Raw genomic sequence first — 16,458 nt, 5'->3', positions numbered from 1 at the left:
TAAATTGTAAACATTTATCATCTAAGCACTGCATTTATTGATTTCCCATATAAAGCACTTTGGGTACTTAGTGATATATGTTGGTCCCAATGAAAAACGAAAGGTTATAACAGTTCACTGATTATGGTTCATCCCCCAAGTGCTCAAGTGAACGTTGTACATTTATTGCACTTTAAATGCATGTTGTGAACCTTAAAACATATTGGGACAAATTCTTTGGCATGACAACTTTATGGCAAATAGTATTAATATCCTAGTGGCTTTAAAAGTGTGTGTGCATGCACATGTGGCTTCTTTAGTAATGATAGGGTATTCTTACACATTATCTTAAAATAAAAGAAACTAAAATGTCATGTGACAAATTATTCAGTAACTTCATCTACAATGAGTCTAAAAATAGATTTTTTAACCACCATTTAGCTGTACTCTAGCTAGTTATTATAGATTCATAAAAAGCCAAAGAGTACAAAGAAATACCCCTATACATAAATAGAAAGGGACTGATTCTAAGTCCTTGAGCTGCCCACATTGCTTTAATATTGTGGTCTCTGCTGAACTGCCTGGATGCCAAGAAATATTTATATTTCTCAGGACTCAAGAAATGTTTATATTTCTCTATCTCATACTTCCATCCATGAAATAAGTCCTAATCCTTAAACAGAAAGATCACTGAATCTGTTCTGAATTTCTTACAAACTGAATTTGCTCTCACTTTAGGGGTGCTGCAGATTACATTGTGATAGTTAAGATATTTGGCCTGGCAGTACTCTTTTATATTCATACATAGCACCACATGAATGATCTTATATGTAAGCCAGGCCTTTGCATGTTAAAATTAAACAGATTTTGCCTTATTTTAACAGTCCTTCTCCCTGAAATGGAAGGAGCAGGGAAATTTATCACGTGCAAATGGCAGGCTGATTCTTGGTCTGTTTCTCATTCTTCAACAGAAGTCTCTCTCTCTTTTACTTTGAAAATCTGTCTATTAGGTCTGTGCACATTCAGAAAATTCTAATTCTGATCTGACCTGCTCCAACTTCAACAATGTTGGATTTTCATTTTATGGGCTTTGGTGATGTTGGATATCAGATAGGATTCGGAATCCAAATCCAAATTCTGACTTAAATTCAGATTGTTCCTCATAGTGGTCAATGGGAAAATTGGAAGAAATCACCAAAATTCACCGGTTGGTCCTAGAGCCTTGAAACATGAACACGTGCGGTCAGGGCCACTGTAGTGAATTTGAAGAGAATTGGCCAATTCCCTGGTTTTTGCTGAATTGTTGAATTTTTTCTTTTAAAATGGTGACAAATTGTGAAATTGGCTTATTTCAAGCAAGAACTTTACAAAAACTTCTGGAACTGAAGACTCTTCTTGGATCATCATTCCACCAGCATGTAGAGGAATCTGACCTTTGCTTTCATGAAAAGGGGTAACAGCATGCCCCTTTGCCCCCCCCCCCATTTATATTTCCAGAATGGATGGGCATACAGTTATGAAATCTGGCACACATGAATGGATGATGATGGTGATGATGGTGATGATGATGATGATGATGATGATGATGGTGGTGGTGGTGGTGAATTTTTTTATTGTAGTGCTTTTTTTAAAGTTTTGAAATGGTGGTTTCTGCCATTTTGTATTCTGACATCCTGACATGACTCCTAACATGCATTCCAACTTTCTGACATCATATCCGATATTTCCGATCTGATATTGGAAAGTCAATGTTGGATCGGAAATGTCAGATTTTTTAAAACCAATTTTGCAAATTTTGGATGAATGCTGGCATATCTGATCAGACTTTGCATGAGGCCATTTAATGAAATGCTCCTTGTTTGGCCAGTGCCTTCTTCCACTCAAGAGTACTCTCCCTCTGAAACCACTCCCATCAGACTTATCTCTTTAGATTTAAAGAAATACAAGCTAAAAGCATTGGATTTTTAAACATGTGCATTTCCCCAAGCTCTCCCCACCCACCATGAAACATGAAAAATACACTCTAGAATATAATTTTAGCCACTATATTGAACCCTGGGTCCCAGCAGAACACATCATGGACACCGTTTTGTGAATTCCAGAATTCTGAAGTATTTCCAGAATTATTTTTGATATTTCAGAATAAATTTTGATTATACCCATCCAATTTTTTTAAAAAAAGATTTTGATTTTACCAATTTTTACCGATTTTGTGCAATTTTGGATAAAACCTGAATTTTTGAATCTGAATTTGCACAGGCATACTGTCCATATAGCCCTGAACAACCTGGGCCCCAAATACCTGAAGGAATGCCTTCTCCCATATAGACCTATCCATCCGTTAAGATCTGTAGGAGAGGCTCTCTTGGTGGTGCCACCATTGTCAGCAGTTAAAGGGGTAGGGGCACATGAAAGGGCTTTCTCTGTGGTGGCCCCTAGGTTGTGGAATGCTCGCCCCTCTGAGGTGTGCCAAGTTCCAACATTGTGCATATTCAGGAGAATGGTGAAGACACACCTCTTTACCCTGGTCTTTTACAAGAGATGTAATGGTTCTTCTCCTCTTAGGCACTGTATTTTATACCGTATTTTTTATTTTATGATGTTTTTTAATTATGTTTTATATTGGTTTTATTGTAACCCGCTCTGAGACCTTTGGGCATAGGGCAGGCTAGAAATGCAAATAAATAAATTATATATATATATATATATATATATATATATATATATATATATCTTCCCGTCCTGCAGAGACACCATTTTAATGCATTTCTGTGAATGAAATTGAGGTGAAGAGGAATTAATTTGATGTATGACTCAAGTGTATCAAAAGTTATCTGGGAATCCAACTTTTTTTTTTAAAGCACATTGGGTATTTTTAAATAGGTTTGCCTACCAAATAGCTCTGAAACTAAAGAGGTTTGGAAAGCGTTTCAAATGGTGAACCAAATGATGAGGCAGAGATCAAAAAGGAGAGAGAGAGAGAGAGAGAGAGAGAGAGAGAGAGAGAGAGAGAGAGAGAGAGAGATTCTTCACCATAACAGCAGAGTAACAGAAGCTGGCATTGCATGGAGATACCTCATAAACTAAAAAAGACATATACTATAGGTCTATTCAGCCATCACATTGTTATGTCATACAGGTGTCTGTACACGTGTTTGTATGAATGACTGTAGATGTGTTCATTTTAAAAGTAAATCCAGCTACAAGCCCGCTCAAATGAAACGCTACAGAATAGGACAAGCACTGTACATGCATTAAACATGAAGTGTGAATAACTGTATGCATGTGCAGATCTGTACATATGTACCCTGTACACTGAATGGAGAAAACCCCCAAGCGAGTGAAAATAAATGTAGAGAAACTGCACAAGGTTGCTTATCATAAGGGCTTGAGGAGAAACTCCATCCTCCTAGAACCAAGATAAGCTTGTATAATATAAGGGGCTTTTTAGATGCTATCAGGCTAGCCATCTCTGCATCACATAGAAAGCTGGTTTTACTCCGGTGATGGGTGAAGTCCCATGCATCTAGAACAGCATGGGACAGAATTGCCCCAGGTTCTACCTCATGCTGTATCTGACACAAATGTGACTTTCAATGTTATTGAAAGTTTTGGGTTCTTTTTTTAAAAAAAACATGAGGCAAACTAAGGTCCCTGCTATTTTGTCACATCTTCTCTAAGTTTTAGCAGGACTCTATCTCAGTTTTTAGAAGGATCCTGTATCTCCCGGGAAAATGTTTCAAGTTCATTCTACATTGTGGCATTTGCTTATTTTCAGCTCTCAAGTTTATATGAATTGAGGGTTCCTGCCACACGACATCTTCAGAATTATAGTCTGTTTCTTAATCTTCCCTGTGTCAAAAATGCCAGGAATCAAATGAAGTTGCTTCAGGGAGGGACATTCTGCACCGTTAGTAAACATGGTCATATTTAGGTTTTCCACAGAATGTCTAATCAGCTGGGAGCTGCAATCAGTTGCAGCTCTTGATGATAGACTGTGTGACATCAATGGCCCTTACATTTTACATGGAGATGTGTTCTTGAAATATTTGGGGTGTACATGTAAGAAACTAACATGTGAAAAGAGCCTTTCAATGTTCTTCATTGCTGCTGTATATGCACATACCTGTATCTCTAGCATAGAATCTTTCCAGCTTAATCTGTTCTTACCTTTTGGGTTTCTATGATCATGCCACCTCAAATGATGCTACCTCCAAAACAGTATCACATTTACCTGAATAGAAGACAACCCTGAATTCAAAACAACCCCTTTAATAATGCAAGTTAAATATACAGTAGATTATATCTGTATTTACCCAAAAGGAAGAACACTCTGAATTTAAGATTTCCCCCAACTTTTAATGTCAAAGAATTTTTTTAGGGGGGGGGGAGGGGGACCTAGTCTTGGATTCAAGCAAATAAAGAAGTATCTAGTGCATTCATGTTTAATTCAGCAAAAGTTGCCTTATTAACATAGCATTAAAAGCCAGCCCAATCCTGGATTTCTGGAAACTGCCCATGCCATGCTAAATTAATTGTAATTTTAATCATTTCATATGATGGGAGTTTGCTTAGATAGCAAAGTGCATAAATAAATGTTAGAAACTACTGAATAGATGAAGGAAAAGTGACGAAGTCAAGGACCAGCATTTGATACAGGCACAGACCAGCATTTGATACAGGCATAGACCAGCATTTGATACAGGCATAGACCAACATTAGATACAGGCACAGACCAGCATTTGATACAGGTATGGCCCTGCCAGCTAAAGCAGTTGCCTCAGGCAGAGGCATGAGAAGGGACACAGGTGTTGGAAGCCTAACCAGAAGATGGATGGGTTTCCATCCCATCCCATCCCATTCCATCCCAATGGGAAGCCCATCCCATCCCAATGGGAAGGTCACAAGTGCCTGCATGTTGTTTTAGATCATTGTGCAACTTCCTACCTAAATGACACTGTCGGGGCTGCCTTTCATGTGCAGCAGCCACAGCAGGTTCCTAGCACCACCATTTTGCTGTGGTATTGGCTGATCCCCCCGGCCTGTTTTCTGATCACCACCATCCCATCAGTTCAGGGGCGTAGCTAGAGGAGAAGGGGCCCGTGTTCATCCCTCTCTCTGGCGAGCCCCCAGAGTGAGGGAGATAATGAAGAAAATAGGAAGGGATGGAGCTAGAGGGCCCTTAGGAGCTGAGGGCCCATGTTCTTTGAACCCTTTCGCTCAATTATAGCTACGCCCCTGCATCAGTTGTTATGGAACATAATTTACTTATGCATCACCTTTCACATGGCTCAGACAAAAATGTTTAGTTTTCATGGTCATATAAACAGATAGAGCTTCACCGGTTTTCAAGGTGTTCCATATGTGAGGTGAACAGCAGTGTCTTTTGAAGTATAGCATCTATTAGATTTGAATGGAACTGCAGATTCCTGGTAATGCAGTAATTCTGGTTTTGATTGTATGGAGGCACTTGACTGACATAAGAGAGATAATCCATAAACAACTTTCCAGTAAGCAGCCTTTAAGGTAAGGAAAGAATCATTGTGAAATAATTGACCTCTGTGATCAGATGAGATAGGTATAAGAGAAGTCACATCTAGAAATGTTCTAAAAATACGATGATAGCACTATACTTTGTCAATATTATCCCTATTAACTTAGAAGATGGATTTCACTTTCTTGGTCTTCGGCAGCAGGGTATGAATTTCTGATTTTGGCAGTAGAGGCTTCAGCCAGCACAGCTCAGAGAGCCTGACAAAGAATAAAGTAATTTTAAATGTGTTTTTCTTAGTTTTTGTAATAATCAGTTTACTCTTTGGGATCTTTCTACAGTATGAATGTAATTCTATGGGGGGAAATGTTCCTGATAAAAAATTTAAGACTATGCCTATTATTTTTAAGTCCACTGGGTTTGGTCAGCTGCAGCAAAGATTCTAGGAAGGATTTAAGAGTAAACCAAAGTTTTTAGCATAAAATAGAATTTAGGCCTATTCTTAAAATATTAAACACAAGACTGTGGGATTCAACATTTTGCTTACATTTTCTGTAGTCTTTTCCTTATGTGTAAGTGTGTGTGTGTGTGCATGTAAATGTAATGTTTTCTTGAGGCTAGAAAATCAAAATTTAAAATTAGTATTAATTGCCCTATGGAAATCAATAGGACTGTAAACACTGTACTCAATGGAATTTTAAAGTAGGGATGTGCACATAACTGGAAAACTCGGTTTGGTTCACGTTGAATCAGACATGAACTGAAATGGGTCTGGTCTGGTTTTGTGCACACCCAAACCGAGCCCTGTTTGGCTAAAATTCAAGCCCAGTTTGGGGTAAGGAGGGTGGGGTGAGGCTGTACTGGTAAAGGGGAATCCAGTAAGGATTCCCCTTTACCAGTACAAGGGAAGGGGGGACGACCAGGGGTCCTAAAGGAAAGGAGTTGGGGTGGGAGGGAAGTAAAAGTTTACCTTCGATTTGTCATCTCTGGCAGCTGAGGCAGTCTTGGGAGTGTTTGGGGGGTAATCTGGGATGACAGTGAGGACAGGCCCAGTTGAGGCCTGTTTTGGGTCTCTGAGTGTGCTGCAGCAAAAAAAAAAAAAAAAGATGGGCTGCACATGCACAGAGGCCATATGTATGACCACGTATTAACACAAATAGCCCCTGTGCATGTACGGCAGCCTTTTTTTGTCACTGTGCACACACAGTGGCCCAAACCACCCTGCCCACTCTGGTGACGGGGGTGGTAGACCCTGCTGCCTCCCCTGACCACTGCAGGACACCTCTGAGACTGCCACAGCTGCCACAGCTGCTGCCAGTGTCAAATTGAAGGCAAATTTTTACTTCCCTCCCATGCCAGCTCTATTCTTTAGGTCCCCTGGTTCTTTCCTTTATTGGTAAAGGGGAGTCCTTACCAGATTCCCCCTTTTCCAGTGATTTTTGAGCTGGTTTTAGATGAACTGGGCCTGGTCTGGCTCAACCCGAACCCCCACAAGCTGAATGGCTCAAAGTCGAGCCATCTTGTACACCCCTATTTTAAAATGCTTGATTGGTTCAAGCCATTCAACCATATGTACATCTAGATATGTATGTATGTTTATTTCTTTATTTGTATATTTATTTATTTGATAAACGTGGTGTTCCGTCTGCTGATGCCCTTTTCTTTTCTTTGGCAAATTGCTGCAATAGCCCAGGTTGGATGTTTGATATTTCCTTGATAGGAACTATCAGTTGTGTCAGGATATCATTGGGAATCTCTTTTGGCCAGTTTGAACAATCCTTCATCAGCCAGCTGACGATATGCAATCATGATGGGCATGCTCCATAAACATGCTTGCCCTTCCTCCTCCTGATGTTCAAAGACACCTTTTCCTAATCATTGGGGGGAAGGGAAAGTTAATCCAAACCACTCCTCTACATGTGCTAGTAATACTAGTATAAAGTAGCTAGTAATTCTAGCACCCATAAAGGGACAATTTGGATGAACTGTCCCAACATGACTTGGAAAAGCTGCCCCTGTAAACTGTGAGGGGGCAAGTGTGTGTATTCATGGCACGTGCATGCCAGCATTGCAAGTGGTGGACTGGGCAGATGGAATACCATCCAAAATGGCCATTTGTGTGTTTGAATGAGGTACCCATCAGATCCTTGGAGTACTCTGAGAAGTAAGCTCCACTAAGAGCTGGGACATGAATATGTGTGTACTTATATGTGTTTTTGGAGAGAGAGTCATTTGGAGCTGAGAGGAGTTAGAGATGACAGAGAAGGAACTATGAATTGGTTAAAAGCACCTTGCAGGGATCTCTGGAGAGAGGGCTGCTGTCTAGGATCCTAAACAGGAGTAGCACTCCACTTTCATGTTGGGGTGCCTCTTTGCCTTCATTTTTATTCTACCTGTGTATTTGTGAATCAAGCAAATACTAGAAAAAACCAAAGTTTCCAATGTCCCACATAAAAAGGCAGCCTGGCCCAGTAGTGCAGATCTTAGAAATGTTCATCATCAGTAGGGGAAGTGCGAAGCCTACAACAATATCATACATGGAGTAACTGGCACCTTTCGACAAAGTGTCTTACTTTGACTAGTTACTAACGTTATACATATTTGTTTGAAAGTAACTTCCATTGACTTTAGGAGGACTAGATTGTAGCCTTAGGCTTGTGCAGAAGAACATCTGCATGGAATGTGCCTCTGTTTACTTTCATCCATACTTTTATGAAAGACAGGCAAAATTTAAGCACGTCTATTAGCTTAACCATCTCCCTTTGTCAGTGAATTTTGTAAGATTAACTTTTTGCTTCAGCAAGCTCAGTCAATACCGCAGACAATCAACTTGCAAGCAAAACACGATACAGCAACTTTCTGAGAAACAATTTGGCAGTTTCTCGAAGAGAGTTAGAATCTTCCAAATGTCCATTTCTTCTACTAAGTTGATCATTCGATGCAATGCACATATTATCTCCAAACACTCAACAAAAAGTCCTTTTTATTGCGCAAAGGGAACCTAAAAGTTGGTAAAAATAAAAACATAAGGCATTTCAGTGTGACACACCATCCTCAGTTAAGTAAAACAAATGAGCACAGATGAAAACTGTGGTTCCCTGGCTGTTAAATTCCTTAGATATGATAACGCACAGTTCCCTGAATGGCGGAGAGATAATGAGCAAGAGGGGTGGAAGAGAATGGTGAAACACCTGATTCTTCTCAGAGGCTAATACACTTCATGGCATTGGCCAGCACCTCCCGGGCATTAATGCCAGGTCTCAATTTCTCTATAAATAATACTTCCTTGATTTCTTCTATTAAGTTATAATATGTGTGTGGATTTTAGTTTGTATGCAGTTCAATAAATACAGCATGCTCCTTCAGATGCAGTGCTTCCAGATAATCCCTCAGACTCTGGAACTCCTCAGAGACTCTGGAATGCTCTCCCGGTGGGTATTTGCTCCTTGTTCTCCATCACAGTTTTTAGAAAGGGTGTGAAATCTTGGCTTTTTACCCAGGCTTTTATATGATTGTCTCTATTGCTGCTGCTTTGTATTTTGCATGGTTATATTGTGCTTGTGGTGCAACTTTAAGTGGCACAGCGGAGAAATGCTTGACTAACAAGCAGAAGGTTGCCAGTTCAAATCCCCACTGGTACTGTATCAGGCAGCAGCAACATTGGGCTGCTCGCCGCCCGTCTGGGAGACGCGGCCGGTTTGCTGCAGCCCCCTCCTGGGAAGCACGCGGCTTCGGGGGCCCTGACTGGCTGCTTGGCCCATGTGGGGGCGGAGCTTCAGCCGCTCTGGGCTTGCTCCGACACCAGCGGCTCAGTTTGCTCCTTTCAGGCACCTACCCTCCCACCCTGAAGTACAGTCTAGGTTTGTGCTGGTTACCACTTGGGGCCGGGCAGGAATTTTTTGGGTGCTCACCTGATTGGCTGGTGCTGCACATCCTTTTTCGCCTGCTCTGGACTGTACTGACACTAGTTAGATAGCTAGGTTTCAATCTTGCTGGTCACAAATGGGCAGATTCAGTGCGGTCAGGAATAACATTTGAGGCCGGAGAGTACCTTCAGCAAGCTTTTGGCTACAGGTCAGACAGGGCAACTCTCTAGAGGCTGCACGGCTCAGGGAGATCTGCTCTGGATAATCTACTCAGGCTAAGCTCCCTGGAATTGCTGAATGGCTACCGGGGGGTGCTGCTATGGCGGAGGCCTGGCATTAAGCCGGCAAGGACAGGAAGCCCCTGCTCTAGAGCGACGGGGCTGCTTTGAGCCGAGGTGTGTCGCCTGATGCCATAGGCCAGGGACGCCCTGCTGGCGCATGCCTTGGGATACCACACTGGATGGGTTGGTGAGCCAATTCTTTAAAAGTTAATAAAAAGTTAAATAAAATTGTGGCCCTTGTTACACCAATACTATGTGTCTCATCTCTTCTTGGATGCTGGGGCAATAGGAAGATGCTGAAAGGCATCATCTCATACTGCATGGGAGGAAGCAATGGTAAACCCCTCCTGTATTCTACCAAAGAAAACCACAGGGCTCTGTGGGCGCCAGGAGTCAAAATTGATTTGATGGCACGCTGTATCTTATTCTGCTTGTATTTTAAATCTTTTTAGTCAGATCTATGTTTTTATATTCTAGCTTAACATTTTAATTGTGTGATTTTTGTGATTTCTGTGTGAACCACCTTTGGGTTATTTTAATGAAAGGTGGTATACAAATTTAATGATAAAATAAATAAATAAACATGGATCCCTGCTTGGACTTTTCTGTCCTAAGCAAGATATCCATTTTCATTTCCTTTTAGTCACTTTTTATTTTTCCCTTTAAAAAATAGTACAAGTAGCACAGAAAGTAGAGCTGTCAATCAGTTTAGGCTTAACCTATCTTTTAAAAAAGTCTTCTAATCTTCCATCAGCAGAAGTTATTCAGGATATTCACCAAATTTCCTGTCATATATTTCTCTGGGTTCTGTGAACTTTTGAAGGCTTCACAAGATCATCATTGTTTAAATCTTAGGAGTGACTGGTAACCTTTAACTCTTGTTTTCCTGTTGGCCATAGGTGAGTTTAGCTTATGCTTACCTCAGCTGTATTATGGCCCCAAAATGTATAAAATCAGCATATTGTCAAGGAGAAAAGTGCATTCTCTAAATGAAGTGTTTTTGAACAACATGAAGAACACTTTACTGCCCTTCTATCCAGATGGATAATAATCACTTGTCAGTCATCATCAGCTATATCTCATTTTCTTGCACACTGCAGGAGGAAGAAGCAGTAGGGCAAGTTATATTATATATGCTATTGAGTGCAGGCCTTTCCATGAATACATCAAGTATACTGGGAAGTTTCCTGTGTGCAAAAAGGGAGGGCAGTAGGCCAGGTATCTCCCCTCTGTGTCAGCATCACAAAGCATCTGATCTGGAGTTCAGAACAGAATCAAGCAGGGCTTGATTTGCCCACATGGGTGAGCCAGGAGGTGCCTATCTGAAGGGGGCTTCTGGCTCTCTGTTGGTTTGAGTGTTTTGTCTGCAGCAGAGCAGCAGAAGGTCTGCTAGAGTTCAGTGGGATCCTTGAATTGGAGCAGAAGAGTGCTGGCAGCAAATTTCTCTGTGTAAACCACTCTGAGCCATTTTTGGAAGGGCGGTATAGAAATCAAATAAATAAATAAATAAACAAACAGACAGACAGACAGACAGACAAACAAGCAAGCAAGCAAGCAGCAAATTACTGGGACATAGCTTTGGACCTTTTTCATGGACAATGCTGGGAAAGCCTGGGAAGAGTAATAGTGCCTGTTACAGTACAGTGTTTTGCAAAACTGCACAATCAGCACAACTTGATAGCATTGGTAAACTAACCATGGGGAGGGAGAGTTAAAATTTAGGGATAAGGTGCGAGGTGATCCCATACTCAGGAGTTGCATTGCTAATAGAGCCGACAAATCCTTTCTGACCTCTTCCCTTTTCTGGGTGCTGATTGGATCAGGAGGTGGTAGAGTCAACTGCTTCAATATTCAATATGCTACAGCTTGTTCTTCCACTACATACATATTACGTTGACTATGGGAATAATTAATGGGATGGCTCATTTTTAATAGTATTTTTTTTGTCTTGATCCCTTTTGATGAGTACCCAAGTATAAGACCCTGAATAATTCACATTGTTTGAACTACCTGTTCCTGTGACAAAGATAATGTATAATACCACTGACTAAGACTTCTGAATTTACCCCTATTAACTGGTTAAAATCAATGCACGTACAATCTGTGTATGCTTATACAGAGCTGTATGCATATCTGGTTCTTTACACACTGGGCTACGTTGGTCATGACTAAACACTATTGAATGAGATATGATGAACAAGTTCCATTAATTGTAATTGGACAGTCTGGATGTTGCTCATTATTTCAAACACATGTCTCTGTGTTATTTTTTCCAAAGCTGTGGGTCACTCCTCAGAGTTTTGGTGAATAATAATAATAATAATAATAATAATAATAATAGTAAAAATTGTGAAATATGGCTTGTTTCAAGCCAGAACATTACAAAGAGTTCTGGATCTGAGACCCCTCCATGGACCATCATTCCACCCCCACATGGGGGAAAAAAGGACATTCCTTTGATTTTATATGATCCCCCCCCCTTCTCCAGTGCAGAAACAGACAGACCTTTTAAAGGGATTAAAAAGGACTTCATACCTTTTAATCCCTTAGTGGCTGGAACAGAAACATTCAAAGAAGTTTCACTTTAAGCTGCCATATACTGAGTCAGACCATTGGTTTATCAAGCTAAGGTCTTCACAGAGAGAAGAGCTGGTCTTATGTAGCAAGCATGACTTGTCCCCTTTGCTAAGCAGGGTCTACCCTGGTTGCATATGAATGGGAGACTAGAAGTGTGAGGACTGTAAGATAACCCCCTCAGGGGATGGAGCTGCTCTGGGAAGAGCAGAAGGTTCCAAGTTCCCTCCCTGGCATCTCCAAGATAGGGCTGAGAGACATTCCTGCCTGCAACCTTGGAGAAGCCGCTGCCAGTCTGTGAAGACAATACTGAGCTAGATAGACCAATGGAATCTCTCTCAGCCCTATCTTGGATAAGCCAGAGAGCAGGGGCGTAACAAGGCTGGAATGGGCCCAGAGACAAAATTTTAAAATGAGCCCCTCACTGATACACACACACACACTTCACAATATATAGTCATGTGACTTGCCTCTGGGGGGGCCCTCGAGGTGTGGGAGCCCCCAGGCAGCCGCCTCCCCTTGCCTAATAGTAGTTACGCCCCTGCCAGAGAGGGAACTTGGAACCTTCTGCTCTTCCCAGAGCGGCTCCATCCCCTGAGGGGAATATCTTACAGTGCTTACACTTCTAGTCTCCCATTCATACGCAAACAGGGCAGACCTTGCTTAACTAAGGGGACCAGTCATGCTTACTACCACAGCCCCCCTAGGGAGGGCTTTATATCCAGAACTTTTTGTAAAGTTCTGGCTTGAAATAAGCCACTTTTAGCCCTTTGAGAGGAAAAATCCCTCCCAAAATCCCACCCCCCCAAATCAGAAGAGTGGTACCCTTGAAAAAAAATAACATAGTCCTGCCAATGTGAACTTCATGTGTGCCAGATTTCATAAATGTATGCCCATCCATTCAGGAGAAATAAGGGGGGAAGGGGCATGTTGTTACCCCTTTTGGAGCAGCCGGTGATTTTTAGTGCACAATGATAAACAAGAGAACAATTAAATTAATAGAACCTAAAAATCTGTGTACCTGGATGTTTTCAGTCCATTAAGTTGAAATATTAAATAGGCTACATACATCAATCTCTCCAAGAACTTCTTTTGTTAAGTTAGCAGCCACAGCATGTGCACCAGTGGGATTCTTTTTGTCCCAATGTTTATTACTTGGCACTTATCAATAATGATTGTATCTACTGTCTTATTGTTCAGTCAACTACTCTGTGAGATCTTTATTTACTTCTTTGTACTGTTTGCATGAACAATTTTGCATTCCTGCATACACTGTGCATGTCCTTTACAAGTTTATAAATGATTCAGAGCAGAGTTAAGCTAATGACATAGCAATTTGGGAAATTTCAGCTAAATATCCTTGCAGAAACTGAATACTTGTAGGAGCACACAATTTTTTGAAGTATTCTTGACTGTGAAAATGAACCAAATCCTCAAAAAAGACAAATTGGCACTGTTTCAAACTAAAGTGATTATAGGACTGGGTACTGTTTTCTGATACTTGATAAAAGAATAATAGCTTATAAAATGGTACTGCAGTTTTTAAAAGAAATAGCTACTTTTCAAATGCCTTCAATAGAGCAGAGACTAAATGGTAGAGGAAGCTCATGAGGAATGCACAGACCCAACTACCAGAATAATTTCCCACTTTGTACATGCTGACACTGCAAACACACTGGCAGTTAATGCTGTTTCAAGCACAGGGCCACATTCTCTGCAAGCCATCTGGGACCAGAGAGCTTAAATGAATGAATTACATATTGATCTGAAATACCTTAAACTTAAAATGCACAGAATCCCCAATGGCAACAGAGGAACAAAACTTGAAATAACAGAGAAATACAGAACTCTGGGTAAATTATGGAACCAAAAATATATCATTATGAGGAAAAGCTGAGATATTTTAGCCTTTCTTTATCAACTCATTATAGCCAGTGTCCAGAAAACATTTGGTGCTGTATGCCAGCTTCTATTTTCTAGGTTATCTCCTACAGAATTATCATCAGTCAGTGCCATACACACACATGCACATCAGCTGACAATAAGAACAAGGACAATGGCTCTCCTCATGGGTGAATATTCTAGTTCTAAGAAAAAGAGGTTATTCGCATGTAGGTCCAGGTGCCCATCTCTGTGTATGCTCAGGCTGCACACGACCCTGTACCTGGGGTAAATGGTGCACTTGTGCCCTTTAACCTAGATAACAGCCTGGGTACAAAACTCAGGCTTGGGCCTGAGGCAGCACCAGGATCAGGCTCTATCACAGAAGTGCACACAAGCAGTCCTATCCAGGTAGGGCTTACCTAACCTGGGTAGGGCTGCACATGTGCATAATCTTATATTCTTACTATCATTGTTCTCAATTATATTTGTTGCGTAAATGTCTATCCCAACCAGACTTCTCAGAGGAGTTTAAAAGAAATCCATCCATAATAAAAGCATAAATCCATCAATAATAAAACCATAAGACAAATTTCAAAACACAGAGAAGTGAATAATATAAAATGTTACAAATGTTCATCACGTCCTCATCCTACAAGTAAAAAAGTACAATGCCTAAATAGGCACTGATGATTTTTCTAAGCTCAGAAATGAGCTTGCCTATTGGGAAGCTCTCGAGAAAGTGATCAAAAGAAATCATGACATAAAAGTATTTAAAAATGTTAACATAGATCTCATTTTAAAAGAACTTTAAAGCCACTTAAATTTTGTTAAAAGTGAAGTTGAAGAGGTAGGTCTTTGTGACTCTCTTGAAGGTTTCCAGGGATGCTAAACTTCTTATTCCCAAAGGAAGCACATTCCACAAACTAGGGGAGCTACTGAGAAGGCCCAATCCCAAGTGGCCACCAGACGAACTGATGGCACCAAAGATGTTTCTCTGACGATGATCTTAATGAGCAGTGGGGATGCTGAAGACATAGGCACTCTCTTGGATAACCCAAACCTAAGCCATTCAGAGCTTTAAGGGAAATAACCAGGACTTCATATTTTGTCAGTCAAATAAACATATGAGCAGCTAGTGCAATTGTTTAAGAACAAGCCTGCTATAGTCTCTCTGGGCTACCCGAGACCAATCTGACTGCTGTATTTGAACTAGCTGAAGTTTCTGGACTACATACAAAAGCAGCCCATTGCAGTAGTCCAGCCTGGAGATTACTACCTGATGCACCACTGTTCTGAGGTCATTCTCTTCAAGGAATGGGTGGAACTTAATATGTAATCTTTATCAATTATATGAAATGTATCTTGCAAGCTCAGGTGTTTCTGAGTTACCCCAAACAAGTATCTAAATCTTCCCTACACCCATGAAAATAAATATAAAATACAAACTTGCTATTGAATGGGCATGCCAAGCTGTATTAATTTGTAGGTATGGAAGCTATTCACATGTGTGTGTGCAAAACTGGGCGAAGGAAGCCCAGCCTGGTTTTGCACGTGCAAGTGTACCACTGGGATTGGGCTCAATTCCGCTGGCATCACAAGGGCAAACCCACCTATGGAGCCTCACTGTAAAATGTGGTTAGGAGAGTGAGTGCTCCCCAAACCCCATTTTTTAATTGCCTGGCAGCTGTGGCCACTTGTAGCCATGGCTGGCCAACTGTAGGGCTCTCAGTCAGCTCCAGGGAGGGGAGAGGTGATCTCCATAATGCACTGTGCACTTGTGTGGTGCATTATGGGATCTCCGGGGAGGGGGGTAACATGGGGCAAAGTGTCTGGCCCCCTGACCCTTGGAGCAACCAGCAGCAGCTGGTAATTGACTGGGCGGGTGATCTGCCCACCCAGAGTGAAGGACCTTTTCATCTGAGAGGAGGTAAGCTTTTTGAGGCTTCCTCCCCACTAACCTTCTTGCCCTTTCTCACTCAGAGGAGGAGGGTGAAAATTTCTACAACCTTGCAAATATGTCCCTGAAGTTCACCCAGCCCTCGGGGGCATATATTTGGTTGACACAGACAGCTTCCAGGAAGGGGAGATAATTGAAATTCCTCTCCTCCATACACTCTAGCACCAGTGCATCATTAGTCTGGAACTCTTCAGAAGCACTGGTGCTACACACCATGATGTCAGACATTCTATTCAATCAACCTCCAGCGTCTGCAATTAAAAACAATTTGTTCTAGTAAGAACTAATCTGCCTACTTTCCTTTTACTATCCCTACAGCTGGATTAAATTTGGTCGAAATTGGTCAGACAGTTCACAAGCTAGCCCAGCAAACATTCACGTGTCCCCCAAACATTCATGTGTCAAACATTCATGTGTCCCCCATGT

This window comes from Hemicordylus capensis, chromosome 4 (assembly GCF_027244095.1).
Source record: "Hemicordylus capensis ecotype Gifberg chromosome 4, rHemCap1.1.pri, whole genome shotgun sequence".
Taxonomy (NCBI): Eukaryota; Metazoa; Chordata; class Lepidosauria; order Squamata; family Cordylidae; genus Hemicordylus; species Hemicordylus capensis.
Note: the sequence above shows the minus strand (reverse complement) of the source record.